The sequence below is a fragment of the Ambystoma mexicanum genome, chromosome 5q (genome assembly GCF_040938575.1).
Source record: "Ambystoma mexicanum isolate Mex_15411 chromosome 5q, UKY_AmexF1_1, whole genome shotgun sequence".
In the NCBI taxonomy this organism is placed as follows: Eukaryota; Metazoa; Chordata; class Amphibia; order Caudata; family Ambystomatidae; genus Ambystoma; species Ambystoma mexicanum.
Genome location: NC_090933.1, coordinates 657,033,282 through 657,047,543, shown reverse-complemented (window position 1 = coordinate 657,047,543; position 14,262 = coordinate 657,033,282).

The window sequence follows — 14,262 nt, the reverse complement described above, 5'->3', positions numbered from 1 at the left end:
TAACTCTAAACTGGATTACTACAATAGCCTTCTGATGGGTACCTCTAAGGTTAACATCAAAAAATTGCAGACCATACAGAATGATGCAGTTAGGGCTGTCTTGGGCATGAGTTGATGGGAAAAAATTTCTGTAGCCAGAAAAAAACTTCACTGGCTACCAGTTCAACAGCAAATAAAATTTAAATGTTCTGTTATGACTTTTAAATGTCTGACAGGCATCGCCCCTAACTATCTCACTATGAGATTTACTAAGGCTCCGGTTTGAAGAACTCTTCGATCGAACAAAAATAATTATCTGCAACAACCACGTAAAACTTTGGAAACAGTAGGTGGTACTAACTTTACTCACTTGGCTCCGGTGACTTGGAATGCCATGCTATTGCCAATGAAAAACAGCACGTCTCTTACCATCTTTAAGAAACTGCTTAAGATGCACCTGTTTGATTAAGGAGAATTCTAATAGAATCTCTTATTTCATCTTCTTGCAGCCTTTTGTTCCATGGTGTTCTGTTTCTTTGTGAGCGCTCTGAGGCCTATGGGCGATAGGGTGCTATATAAAAATCAGAATAGATAGATGGATAGATAGATAGATAGATAGATAGATAGATAGATAGATAGATAGATAGATAGATAGATAGATAGAATAGGATGGGGTGTTCTTATCCATCACATATTTGTGATAATACTGCTCCTAACCCTGTGGAGGAGGCATTGGCCTTTAACACAAATTATTTTAAGAAGGCTACTACTTTTAGTATTGGATTGACATAGTCACCAGCATAATAGGGGAGGACCATGGACTGGAAGAGGGCTTGATATTTTTTGCCTTCAGCATTTTTTTTAACTTCCTCAATTACTATCTGCTTTCTTGCTTCTGGTAGTCTATATGGTTTCAAATGGACCACTTTTCCCTTTGGAGTTCTGATATATTGATAACTACCTTGTACATCGGGGAATGCCACAATAAGGTTGTTCAAATCTTCTTGTTTCTGTTTAGATAGCTCTTGGGGAATAAGTTCAGAGTTGTCTATCTCCTCGGGTACCAAACAGAAGGATGTTCCTTCCACTCTTTTAGGAGATTTATGTGGGAGAGGTGGATCTTGTGCCTTCTATCAGGTTAGGCTATTTTATAGGTAAAGGTTCCTGTTTGCTCTAGCACCTCATAGGGCCCATGCCACTTTGAGACAAGTATATTTTCAGAGGTAGGTAAGAGGACTAATACTTTCTGTTCCAATGAAAATGATTACCTTTTTGTCAAAGATTGATTTTTGTTGGGCTTCAGCTTTCTCCACATCAGTGTGGACTAGACTGCGGATGTGTTTCATGTGCTCTTGCAATCAGTTTCTCTACCTCAGAGTAAATCAAAAGGGGAGAATCCAATGGATGCCTGAGGGGTATTTCTCACTGAAATAGGGCTCCTGGGATCATACGATCCGAGAAGAGTCTATCCTCATTTGCCAATTTTCTCAAAAAATCATTTTGAGGGTTTCGTTAAATATTTCTACCATCCGTCCATTTGGGGTGGTAAACTGAAGTTCTTGAGGTGGTAATTACGACAATTATGTGTCGTAATTCCTTGACTTCACCCATAAACTTACTCATGAAATTAACTCTCTGATCCGTTAGTATTTCCTTGGGGAAACCAACCCTAGAAAAGAATGGCTGGTGTTTTAAATATTGCTGGGTTGTGTTGTTCCACATGGGGAACGCCTCTGTGTACCCGGTAGCATAATAAATGATCACAATAACATATATATTGCCCAATTTAGAGGTTTCCAATGGTCCAATGATATCCATCCCAATTCGGAACAAAGGGACATCTATTATCGGTAATGGATTTCGAGGGGCATGTAAGGGAATATGTGAGCTAGGTTTTTGGCATATTTCACATGTCTGAATGCAGTTCTTTATGTCAACATGGATACCCAGCCAATAGAGTTTCCCACTGAAGTGAGCTTGGGCTTTAGATTGTCCCAAATGTCCCCCTGTCAAATGAAAGTGTGCAATCTCTAGCACACTCTTGCAATGGGTTTTGGATATTACTGAGTTTTACTTAGGCCCTTCCTGGAGGTTTCCTTTCTATATAGTAATCCCTGTTTCAGGAAAAAAGGGGTCTCCCCTTTTCTTGTCCTTCTCCGTCAGGAATCACTTGTAAGAAAGCCTCTGTGAGTACTGGATCATTTCGCTGGGTGAAGGCTAGCTCGGGAAAATGGTAGGTTCCTCTTCCCTTTTTGCCTCAGTGATACGTGTTTCATCACCCTCTCCAAAGCCTAAGCTACCTCTCTCAGTATCCTCTGGTTCACGCTCTTCCTCAAAATGAGGAAATATAGCCTTAGCCTTCTCAAGAATTCCTTGTGCAATTTTGTCCCCACTGTGTATTTAAAACCTAGTTTTGCCATGGTTCTGTAGCAAAAGCTTTATGTCCCCCCAGAAGTCTGGATCTATAACACCTGCTAGGATATCTAGACCAAACTTCCAGGCCAGGGCAGATTTCAGGGCCAATCTTATATAACAACCCGCAGGGGGAATTAGAATGAAATCCATGGGAATCATCCCTCTTTTCCCACGAGGGATAGTGTCTTCTATGCTGTACAAATAACAAATCCTATGGATTTGTTTGCGGTGGTAGAGGCTCTATGAATAATTTATAGAATTTGAGGGTCCCCCAATTTGTCTCATTTGAGTCGTAGCCCAATGGTATCACAAGTAAAACACTGGAACCAAAGGTACCATTTTTAAAACCTTTATTAACGTTTCTGGGCTTGGAAAAACGCCTACTTTGCCCTATAACTAGGATGAGAGTAGACTTGACCATCAAATAAAAAATAAAAAATCCTAATAGTGTCCATCAAAATGCCCTATGCTAACAAAACCTAATGCCTGCCCTATCTTTTGTACAAAAAGTGTATAAAGGAGATATATATGTAAAGGAAATTCAGTCTTCAAAATCTAAAGAATAAATGTGGCAGAGTCAGCTCCCCTCCCCACTTTAGACAGCACAGACTAAGGTGGTCCTCGTAGGCAGGATGATACACTCTGGCTCGGGTCTCCAACACAAAAACAGTTCAGAACGTGGACCGAGACCCACCTGGCCTTCCACGTTAAAGGTCTCTCTTTCCAGTCTTCCATTCAACGTTCAACAAAGAGTACATGTTGGTCCCCTTCTGTCAGGCTCAGACCCCTTCAAAACAAAAGTTCACGTTGGCCCCCCTCTGTCGGGCTCAGACCTTTCACCTCAAAAAGTTCACCTTGGTTCCCCTCTGTTGGGCTCAGATCTTTCACAACAAAAGTTCAACAACACTTGCAGCGTGCTCATTCCCCAGACTTATCACACTTCGGGTCTCCCTCAGTCGGGCTCAGACTGTTTCTAGATGTTGAAGACTTTCGAATCTCTAGAGACCTCCACAGGACCACTTCGACTCAAATTTCAATGTTCAGCTTTTTACTCTCCCACTCTCTCGGGGGTAAATTTGAACACACACCAGTCTCTCGGGTCGCTTGCTAACTTACTGGCTGTGTGCATTCTTTTCTTGTCTTTACATTTTTCCAATTCACGCATCAAGGTTAGTACCACAGGCTTGGCCTCACCTCCTCAACTCAGCTATTCACCAGGGAGGGTTACTGGCATCTTTGAAACACAATGCAGCCTTCTGCTTTGGGATTTGGCCTTCTCCACATGCCTTTCACTGCCTTTTGGTGGCAACAACCTCCTGTAGGGAACTCCTGGGTTTCTCGACCCGCTGCTTGGTCCATCGCTTTGCTCCAGTAGGTTCATCTTCACCCCGGAAGTGCTGCTTTTACTATTGTTCCACCTTGCTCAGAGTGTGTCTCCATGTTCCATTTTTATCCATGTGAGGAGAGATAATTGGTATCAGCTGTATACACTTGAAGTCAATTGCCTGACTTTGCCTCACCCGATTAATGGGAAATGTCGAGTGCAATGTATAAGAGTTAGTCATGTTACTCTCAGTCGCTCTCTACCTCGGCCCAGTCTTTGTGTAGAAAGGGGGGAGTTGGGACATCGAAGAATCCTAACAAATAGGATGGATTAGATGTACAAAAAAGGGGGGAATACCACGTCTCACCATGAGCGGCCTCACCCCCAATCCCTGAAGAGCACTCACCCAGGTGATCCTCCCGCACTGGGCCACCCCCTGGGTCTGGATCCAAAGGTAATGTCCGTGCCTTGAACATCTGAGAGAGAGATCCCAAGGGACTAGTGGGTGAGACACCCTTTGGTTTCTCACACCTGCCAAGTGTTTTCTTCATACACCTTGTGTAAGGATGATAGGCATGCCTCTATATTATTGTAGGTGATCAGATGTTGGTCCTCGACTCAGTGTTCTTGATCACAATCATGTAAGTCTGCCAATCCTTGAATTAGAGGGCTCTTATTTTGACCCATCCTGACCTGCACAGGAAACCTTGCATTGACAGAATCCAAGAAGTCAATTTTGTATTAGAGACATTTCAAGCCCATATTCCATCACTTTGTAGATATTGTAAAAGTGGTGGGAGGTCTCTACTATGATGTTCTCTGCTTGGATAAATGAGCAGTAGATTTTGAATGCTGCCATTGTCACAGGTGGTTTTTAGCAATCATTGAATTGTTCTTCTATGGAGGATAATGTTTTGCTCGCGTAGGAGATTACCCTGTTGACTTTGGCATGTTTTTGATCTAACACTGCCATCAAACAAGTATCTGGGAATCCAGTCTCTAAAATAAGACCTTATTATTTAGGGGCTTAGCCAAACAAGGAGCTTGTGACAGGCATCTTTTCAGTTGCTTAATTGCCTCGGATTGTGCTTCACCCCACTGCCACTTTACCCCAGCCTTCAATATGTGGACCAAAGGTAAAGGGATCTGTGTATAATTCCCAATGTATTTTCATCAATAATTTGACTGTCCAAGGAGGCTCTTCAATTCACATGGGATTGTGGGGTTCTTTAATTTGAGTTAGGCTACAATAACATTTTTCTGGGGATTGAGACCCTTGGCTGTGATCTCATGTCCCAGACATTTCACTCTGGTTTTTCACCATTGTACTTTCTGGATGGACAATTTTGTACCTGCTTTTTTCAAGTGGGTAGAAAACATATGTGATTTCTGCCAGATGTTCTTCCACAGTTAACCTTTTTATCAACAGATCATACTCATAAACCAAGATTCCTCCTTCACTCACGGCCTTGTGAAAGAAAATGTTGAACTCCTTTCCTGAATTGATGTAGCTGATCAGAGTACAGGTCTAAGCAACAAGAAGGAGTAGGGTCACGTGGAGCAAACCACTAGAGAAATTAAGCGGAGTAAAATACTCTCAGTATAGGAGCCCAATGAGGGGATAGGCCAGGTCAAGGATATTATAAAATCAATCAATCTTTATTATTTGGACTGTTTAGGTCGAAATGATGACAAGTGGTGCAACCTGTTGTTTTTTACCATCTTTTCACTTTAGCTTGTCAGATTATTCTTAAATTTAATTTGATACTTGGGACATTAATAGGACCTTACAGGGGATATTGTTCTTTTTTCTTGACCCCTGGTGTATTTTGCCCCTCTCTCTTTTTTTGTATATTCCTGTTCTGATTTTTTCCACCAGAATTTTGATGGTGGATTTCTTTTTGTGCACTATGCTTCTAATTTGTATTTGCACTGTGCACTTTCTGTCCATCCTGCATTGCAGGGTGTTTATTAGATAACTATGCACCTAAATTGTATATATTTAACATTGACTGTGTGTTTTTATGCTGTTTTACCATGGATTAAGCACTATGTATGATGTAATTCAATATGTGAATAATAAAGATTGATTGATTTTACACTATCCTTGATTAGGCCTATCCCATCCTTGGGCTCCTATACTGAGAGTAATTTACTCTGCTTGATTTTTCTAGTGGTTTGCTCCACATGACCTTACTCCTTCCTGCTGTTTGTTCTGTTACTCCCCTGGGTCTACGTGGTTGGGGACACCTATCCTTGATCATATATCAGGGTACAGGTCTAAGCATATTGTTTTCCTTTGAAGGTAAAGGCAAGCTTATACTGATCCTCCCTATTCACAGGTACTGTACAGTAACCGTTTGCCAAGTTAAGGGCTGAGTAGATGCTTGTGCTTGGATCTGTGCTAGTCTTTGGTCGATAGATGGAAGACATCATCTGGACATGTGGACCCATTCATTCAACTCCCACAGGTCAGTACAATGTGCCCATTAACCATTGGGTTTTAAGATCCCAAGTACTGGGTGTTAGGGAGAATTCTCAATATGCGCTAATTTCCCTTACCTTTCGAGAACACCAGCAACTTTGCTGGATTTCTAGGATTTGATTTTTTTACCTGGAAAGAGTGTGATCCTTTTTTACCACTCTTTCATTTATTTTGATATTTGTTTTACTTTTGTGTTCTTTGGTTATGGAGTTTTAAAATAACTCCATAGGCATCATCTTTTTTCTGTGTGTCGAACAGCACCTTCAGTGCAGTGGCACAGGGGTGTCTTTCAGACTCCGCAAGGTTTAAATACCTTCTCTGGGACTGACTACCGTCTCCCAGAGCATGTAAAGTTAAATTGACTTTACTGGTCTGTTTAAATGTACTGACCCAGCACACACAATCTTCCTATAGAGTGCTGGAGGGGTTGCTTAGCTTCCCATGAGTCAAATCACTCATGTAACAGTAAAATGTTACCCTTTCCTACTTTAAATGGCTGGTGGCAGTGATTTAGATCAAACTACCATGATTTTTCCCGACCGCTAACAACAGTAGCTAAAAATCAGGTCAGCCATGTTTTTCAATATGGCGCCCAAGACCTATCTGTAAAAACAGACTCTGGTCATCTTTTTTCGCCATTTCTTTTAGGAAAGGTCCTTCTTGTGTTTGTCTCCACGCGCCAAACCTGGTTTGGTCCCTTTGTTTGTTGGCCTTTGGCGTGCTTCAGTGCTGAAGCCCTCCTCTGGCGCCTGAGTAGCTGGGGTGAACAGGATGTGAGGGAGGTGCCCGAAACTCCCTGTGCTTAGTCTCCTAGGGGACCTGAATGCACTCCGTGGTGATTGGCCGGCTGGCTGTCCGGCAAGGACAGCCATCCTGCTGTGTGAGTGACAGCCAGGCTGGAATGAAAGGGGGAAAACTGTTTAAAAGCAGGTCTCTGGGACTTGGAAAGCAGTGTCGAGCACTGGAATGAAAGGACCGAAGAGGGGAGGAAGGAAGAGGACTGCTGCAACTCCTGGATGACCGGTGAATCCCTGCTACAGGTCCGAATTGCCTGAAACTCTGACGACCAGTGCTTAATTTGTGGCGGTGGTTGCCGGTCCCCAATACCGGCACTCTTTTCTGGGCACCGGAACACTATTTGATTCAGGCCGTGGGCCGGAGAGTGTAATTGTTTTGTTTGTTCAGTGTTCTAATGTTATTTGATCTGATCTCTATCTCGTGCGTGCTCTGCAGACCATGGTGGGCTGGGCCTGGGACTACAGCAATCCACCCAGCCAATGAAAAACTATTATTCTGTTGTTACTATGCAGTATTTGCTCAATTCTGTATAGTAACACAGAATATACAATTTTCATTGGTTGTTCTTCTGGCCCAATGAAATGATATTGTGAGTGTGGGATGGGTCACGTAGGTGCTGTTGTTGCAACTTGAAGGCAGCGCGGCGCCACCTTCACTTCACAAGTTGCTGTTGATGTGTTAGGACGCGAGCCGTGTGAGAGGGGGAGTCTGCAGCCCAGCACGTGCGGTGCGGTGCCTTTGCTGCCTAGTTGTGCTTCAGCCTCAGCAGTCAGCCAGCCCTTATTTCGTTGTTTTGGCCAGGCCAGCGAACTATACCTAAGGAGAGACTCAGTCCCCCCCGGCTCCTCCTGACTCCAAAAAAAGCAGGAGCAGTGGTAAGCGTAACTTAGAGGTGACTGTGTGAAGAGGTGTGAACAGTGGGTGTGAAGTGATTTTGTGCCAGCCGTCGACTCCAAAGAAAGCAGGAGGCGGCCTGACAGGCATTCATCAGGTGATGAATGCCCAGGCGCTGCCTGGCCTCAAACTTACTTTGTGAGTCAGCCCGACCTTCTAGAAAGGCCAGCGTATCCCTGAAGAGCCCTTTAACGAAAGCAAAGAAACTCACACAGCGGGTATGGCTGCCTTAAAAACCCACTGATGGCCAGCAGCCCAATGTCACTAGGTGGCAGAACTAAAAGCTAGCGCTTCGAATTCCACAACGCTAAGCAGTGCCTTGGAAGCTGGTTCCGATGGATGCACTGTTGCTGGTAATGTGTTGTTTGGCATGCAATGCTCACACAAGACGTGACCTGCAGGCATTTACACAATTACATTTACAGTGAAGGCGAAAGAGTTTTCAAAAATCACAAACTCGCATCTGAAAATGTTCATTAATATATGTTCCAAAGGCTGAGTGTATGTGTATGATCGATCGCCTAATCGCAAAATAAAACACTCAATCTGTCCACGCTTCTATGTATCCATCCTCAGCCAGTCTGGCGCTCACCCCTCCATAGTTGCATCTGGAATACACAATGGTTGTGCTGTAGATTGTGTAGTATTGCAGTTTTGTTACTTATAAGAAAGGAGGTTGATCATGTATTGCTGTGAAATGGCGGCCACCCCTTTTAACCTCACCCGCCACCATCCTTTCATGTGTGCGTATGCCATGATGACGAGAATAAGCCCACCCCGAAACATTATGTGCCATCAACAGCCTAGCCACCCTCGAGTACACACATTCCCGCACTACTCCCCTAGCAGCCCGTGAGATACGCCCCCCACCCCTGCTGATCCGTGTGTGAACAGGGGCTATATCCCACTGTCTGCAAGCTGGCATATGTCCGTGTACAGCAGCCGACTGCCCCAAAAAGATACACATTGAGGGCCTGATTCATGGAATTCTTTTTGCAGTCCAAAGTCATGTTTGCAGTACAAAAAGAACTTTGCACTGCAAAAATACACTTTGCACAGTTCTATGAATCAGGGTTTGTGTCGTCACTGTAGTCACTTATCAGCAGTGCAAAGTCACTTTCAACCGTGCAAAAAATTCCATGAATCGGGCCCTTAGCAATTTTCATGTATTTGCTCATGCAGCTTTCGTTTACTGTGGATTTTCTTGAAATCATTGTGTCTGATTTACGTATGCATTTTTCGATGCGAACATCCAATTGAAAAACGCGAAAGGTGCTATACAAATGAGCGTTACATTGCATTTGCAATTCAGGCCCATACAGGTACATTGCACTCACATGTTTTTAAACCACAGCTCATGAGAGAAATTGTGATATTTTCTTTGGCTTCTAAGCACTTTAGTAATACGTGTGTTCACTGTCCAATTGAATGGTGCTTCATTTATAGACTAATGGAGCAATGAAAGGCTACTCAGTTGTGATGTGCAGGGTGGTCCGCAGCTGAGACAACCACTGAACTCGCTAAGCTATCCATTCAGTGGGGGTGTATGTGCGCACGCACCTATGTTGGCACCTGGCACGGGAAGGACCCGATCTTGGGATTGCACAGTCAGCCACACATGATCATTATCCAGTTCCTTATGGAAGACATCCTCCAAATCCCGTGTGCGTGCGTGCGTGCGTGCGTGCGTGCGTGCGCGGGGAAGGCACAGCCCTGCCTATGAGGTGACATAAGTATAATCCGTGATGTGTGTTGGGTGGTGGTGTGCAAGGGTTTGTTTGTTTTTTGCATTTATATAGCGCTACGAACACTCAGGCATCTGATCGCTGCTTATTACCCACAGTGTTTGATGCTCATTTCTCGATGTCAGAAGGATGAAAGGCTGAGTTTGGCCTTCCCAGTATTCGAACCTGCATCAGCAGGCTTTGCACAGATGCCAAAGCGAGCGCTCTACTCGCTGTGCTATCTGACCGGGTGGCAGCAGCCGGATGCGCGCCGCCTCCTGCTGTCAATTCAGTTCCCTGGCAGGCTACAGCAGCCACGCCCAACACCCCGGGTCAAACTGCAGCCAGGTGTGTGAACAGCTAAGCTGCACTGGCTTGGCCCCATCACTCCCCACCTCTTCCTGATTTCGTTTGCCACTGCTGCCCCCTTTAACCTCATAGCACACATTCATGCCGGGAAACCTGACTCAGCGTTACCCCAGAGACTGTCCAGACATCTAGCAAGTGTGGTCTAAAACTAGAAGTGTGTTCAAATGCACTCTTTTGCCCCTCGGGGTGCTGGAATGCCGGAACCATTACATCTGCCATAACAATTGTTTCCCAACTTTAAAGCATTATACTTCCTCAACCCATGTGTGCCCGCATTCCCCATCAATCCCGCTACTAGCCTGTGCCAGCAGTTGCTGTAGCGCCAAAGACGTGACATGGAGCAGCAGCAGTGTGATGGGCTGGTCGTGGGCCAATCTAGGTCTAGCACTGAGCTGGCCTGGGCTGCCCACACTGCGGGCGGTCCCCGCCTGCGCCGGCCCCGGGGCCAGCATTATGGGGCCAAGATTTTTTGGGCCCTGGCACTTATTTTTTTACAAATTAAGCACTGCCGACGACAGAGAAGCCCTTCAAGTTTAACTTCTTTCCTTGAGTTTGATGGGAACAAACAACTCGCAAGCCACCTAGACACCATCCTCTTCTGGTCGAATTTCCACCAGAGTGCTGTTGAAAACCGGATAGCCAGCGGGAAGGAAACCAGCTTGTGGACTTTAAGGCACTCACACCTTAAACCAACGTATTGCTACAGTTTTTGGCCTCTTCCGTGGGCAGTGCAGGAACCTCCCGACGTCCTCCTTCTTGTCCCCACGACTGAAGCTCAGGAACAGCGAGAACTGCTCGAACTTCCAGGAACAACTGCTTCAGCTACAGCTTTCTTCATTGACAAGGTACTGTGCAAAAAAACTTGAAGCCCTTCAAGTTTAACTTCTTTCCTTGAGTTTGATGGGAACAAACAACTCGCAAGCCACCTAGACACCATCCTCTTCTGGTCGAATTTCCACCAGAGTGCTGTTGAAAACCGGATAGCCAGCGGGAAGGAAACCAGCTTGTGGACTTTAAGGCACTCACACCTTAAACCAACGTATTGCTACAGTTTTTGGCCTCTTCCGTGGGCAGTGCAGGAACCTCCCGACGTCCTCCTTCTTGTCCCCACGACTGAAGCTCAGGAACAGCGAGAACTGCTCGAACTTCCAGGAACAACTGCTTCAGCTACAGCTTTCTTCATTGACAAGGTACTGTGCAAAAACGGTCCGGAAATCATTTTGGCCATCGAGAAAGTGTGTGACACTTTCCTCAACTAGGAAGGTGTGTCCTTCCCTAAATATTCGTCAAACTTTCGACTAGCCAAATCCTTTAAAAATCAGTGGCAAAGACTTAACTGTTATATACCTGAAATGTGCAATACTATACAAAAGACTCTGAACCATTGAATTTGGCCCAGGCCTATTGAGAAGAATTGCTGGTTGTATTTAACTGAAACCCTTTGCCCTGCCTATGAATGTATTTGGGCTTTCTATTCTTATAACCTTGTCTTTACCCTCCTTAATTAAGTATCTCAAGTGCCATTTTGCTCCCACTTCATTTTGGAGCTTAACTTGTTCATTTACTTACCGGTTGGATTTTTGTGGTGTATTAGTGTGTGATATTGAGCTGCTTGTGCTAGAGTAATGCTTTCTAAATGACTGAGTAAATAAATGTAGATTCTTTTACCAAGAAACCTTGAGTAAGTGTTTGCTTGAATCACTGTATTGGTTGGTCCTTTGTGTAACTTGTTCTACTGCTCACTTAAACTCTTGAGATAAGTCTGGCTGCTCAGCCATCGCTACCACTTTACTGTGTAGTACAGGCTTGTACCAAAGGTGAAATTGTGCTTACACTTGTAGTGCTAATTGCCTGTAGTATTCCCCAAGGGTACTGCAGGTGATTCTGCCTAACACTGGTGTACAGCAGTGAAGATAATGTATACTTGTTACATTTAGAGTGCTACTTTTACTTTTGTTCAAATAATCCTCCCAAGGCAAAGCAACACTAGGAAAGCAATTGTTTTATCATTACTACAGACAGGAGACCCTAGTGACTTTAACTGTTGATCAATTGAGAGATATGTGTAAAGCTAGGAATCTCACTGTAAAATGCAAGAAGGTTGAATTGATAGAAAATTTGTTAGAATACCAAAGTCTGAGGAGTGGGTCTGAAACCTCCACACCTACACCAAATTTGGAAAATATTGATGAGGATGATAATATGTCAGAGCTCAGCTCTAATATTGTGGATGGGTTACATTAGGCAGAAGAGTCTCCGAATGTATTCCTTGTCTTACCTCTGCCTGCTCATAGGCCTCAACCTTTGACCACAGGAACCCCATCAGGTCCAAACCTATGCCCTGAATTTGTCTCACTTGAAAAAATTAGACTAGAGTTAGAATTTAAAAGAATCCAAGCTCAAACTGAAACAAAGCAACAAGAGCTTAGACTCAGAGAAATGGAATTGAATCATGCACTTGAAATGAAAAAGTTGTCTCTTGAAACTGGTTCACTCACAGAGTCCTCTAGGTCTTCCAGTCCTAAGAGGCCTCGGATGCCCAAAGATGCAGTAAGTATGTATAAGGTTAAGCTTGATATTTTGGATTGGTTGGCTGCTTTTGAACATAACCATGGGATTCAAGACATTATAGGGAATCAGTTGATTCCTTGGCTTTTTTTTAGGCTACCCCCTGTTTCAACTGATGTGGTAATGGAGTTGGAGGATATAGACAGAAATGAGTATGAAACTGTGATGCTAGCTTTGATAGCTAGATTTGGGAAGACTCCTTCCAGTATCTTAAGAGGTTTAGAAAGCTCTCAAAATGCATGATGATACTCCTTGGGCTACATGGGTGATAGACTGTTTGAAAAACTTAAATGGATGGGTTAAGGGTTACAGAGTGAACACTTATGAAGGTATGAGAAATCTGTTTATGTTGGAATCTATTTATGATGCCTGCTCTCCTGAGCTGAGACAGCACTTGGCTGACTCTAAGGAAATTGATCCAAAGAAGTTAGCAAGGGCTGCTGACTTGTGGGTTGCCAACAGGGCTACTCACAAGGATTCTGGGGTAACTCAGAATAAGGATGAGGGGAAGCAGCACAAGAAAGATACCAAAGAGAATTCTAATACTTGCACTCCAAAAGAGGGCCACAAACATAACAAGGGTAAGCCACAAAGGAAACCAAATCAGGCTAGTGTACCTTCTGGGGATAAACCCCATTCATAAAGACATTTGGTAAATGTTATGCTTGTGGATCAACTGACCATGTGAAAGAGGATCCCAGGTGTAAGGGTAAACCTTCAGGGGTCCACACTGTCTCCTTAGCCTTCTCCCCAGTGGATGAAGTACCAATGGTAAGTGGAAACTTTCACTTACTGGCTGAGGAACCCATGAAAGTCTCAGTCAGTGTTTCTTTAGTATCCATGAGTCTGTGGGAACAACAGAATTTAGATGTGTACAATTCTAATCCTGACAATACTAAAAAGTATTACAAAGACAGTGGGCAACATTATGACCCTGCAGGTCTGAAACAACAGTAGCGGTAAATCCGCTGCCACCGTTGTTTACTGACCGGCTTATTTTGTGTCCTGTAGGTGGGAGGTGTCACTCCCGCCTGGTCTGATCTGGCGGGAGTAACTCCACCCGCCTGCAGGCGGAAATGGAAATACTGGTTCTGTCATAGACGGAATCAGTGTTTCCATTGTCCCCATCCTCATGGAGTCCCATGAGACTCCATGGGAATGGGGATTTACGGAATTCCGCCTCCACAATTACCGGGTCACCGGGGTTGTAATGCCCCGGTGATTCCAGCAATCACAGAGGCGGAATGGTATTTCAAGTCCGACAGCAGCCTGTCGGGTTTTCCAGCATGGCTACCGCCGGACTCGTAATGAGGCCCAGTGTTCTTGTCAATGGTCATTAGACCCCTGCCATTCAAGACACTGGGGCCAGCATGACTGTAGTTGAGGAATCATTTTTCAAGGAAGAGGATGTTGCTAAGGCACCCAAATTCCTAACTAAGCTTGCTGGAGGCCCTGTCCAAATGCTTCCACAGTTACCAGCTCTCATCCAGTGTAATGATATGACTGTCAAGATACCTGTAAGTGTGCAGAGTGAAGTACCTGGGAGAGTCCTGTTGGGGAATGACTTAAAAACTCTTGGAGTTGTGTCAAGCACCCCCAGGCCTCCCAGGAAAAGGGAACAGGAGCAGACTAGGAAGACCAGAGAGAGTACCTTAAGGGTCTCTCTCGAGGAGATTATAGAGGAAACTATAACTCCCAGTCCACAG